We start from the raw sequence: 1,738 nt of genomic DNA, 5'->3' as shown, positions 1-1,738 counted from the left end.
AAATCGTCCCATTTTTAGGATTGTATTTTAACTTTTTTCTCATGTAAGCATTTTACTTTGAAAAAAAATTACAATTAAAGCAATGTACTTTCAAAAATTTCCATCTTACATTCAGTTTTCATAAATCATCCTTTTTTTAGCATTACACTTTAACTTTTTCTTTATGTAACCTCATTGAAACATCAAGCTTTTTTTTCTCATCTATGCATTTGACTTTGAAAAAAAAAACTTACAATTAAAGCATTCTACTTTCAAAAAAGTTCCAACTTATATTCAATTTTCAAAAATCATCCCATTTTTAGCATTGCATTGTGAATTTTTCTTTATGTTATTATTAGCATATTGCATTTTCAAAAATCAATGATATTTTTAGCATTGTGTGTTAACTTTTTCTCATATATGCATTTTGCTTTGAAAAAAACTTACAAGTAAAGCATTGTACTTTCAAAAACTTCCATTTTACATTCAATTTTCAAAAATCATCCCATTTTTACCATTGCATTTTAACTTTTTCTTTATGTAACCTCATTGAAACATCAAACTTTTTTTTTCTTATCTATGCATTTTACTTTGAAAAAACTTATAATTAAAACATTCTTCTTTCAAAAACTTCCATTTTACATTCAATTTTAAAAAATCATCCCATTTTTATCATTGTACTTTAACTCTTCATTTTACATTTGATTTCAAAAATCATCTCATTTTTAGCATTGCACTTCTACTTTTTCTTTATATATGCATTTTACTTTCAAATACTTTTATTTTACTTTCAATTTTCATTAATCATCCCAATTTTAGCATTGCACTTTAACTTTTTCTTTTTGTAACGTCTTTGAAACATCAATTTCTCATCTATGCATTTTAATTTGAAAAAACTTCCAATCAAAGCATTTTATTTTCAAAACATCCATTTTACTTTTAATTTTCAAAAATCATCCCATTTTTAGCATTGTACTTTAAATTTTTCTTTACGTAACATCATTGAAACATCAAACTTTTTTTTTCATCTATGCATTTTGCTTTGAAAAAATTTCCAATTCAAGCATTCTACTTTCAAAAACTTTCATTTTACGATGTATTTTCAAAAATAATTCCATTTTTAGCATTGTACTTTCTATAAATTCATTGAAACATTAAACATCTTTACGTAACTTTCATTTTACATTTAATTTTAAAAAATTATTACTTTTTAACATTGGACTTTACCTTTTTCTTTTTGTAACGTCATTGTAACATCAAACTTATTTTTTCTCATCTATGCATTTTACTTTGAAAAAAACTCCAGTTAAAGCTTTCTACTTTCAAAAAATTCCACTTAACATTGAATTTTCAAAAATCATCCAATTTTTAACACCGTACTTTAACTTTTCTTTCTGTAACATCATTGAAGCATCAAACCTCTCTTTTAATCATTAATGCATTTTAAAAATTTCCAATTAAAGCTTTCTACTTTCAAAATTGTCCATTTTACATTGAATTTTCAAATATCATCCCACTTTTAGCATTGTACTTTCTGTAACATCTTTGAAACATCAAACATCTTTTTTTTCATCTATGCATTTTACTTTGAAAAAACTTCCAATTGAAGCATTCTACTTTCAAAAACATCCATTTTTACAATGGATTTTTAAAAATCATCCCATTTTTAGCATTGTACTTTACCTTTTTCTTTCTGTAACATCGTTGAAACATCAAACTTTATTTTTTCTTATCTATGCAATAAATTTGAAAAAATTTC

Source organism: Lactuca sativa, chromosome 4 (assembly GCF_002870075.4).
Source record: "Lactuca sativa cultivar Salinas chromosome 4, Lsat_Salinas_v11, whole genome shotgun sequence".
Lineage (NCBI taxonomy): Eukaryota > Viridiplantae > Streptophyta > Magnoliopsida > Asterales > Asteraceae > Lactuca > Lactuca sativa.
The sequence above is the reverse complement of the archived record's forward strand: the minus strand, read 5'-3'. Positions refer to the sequence as shown.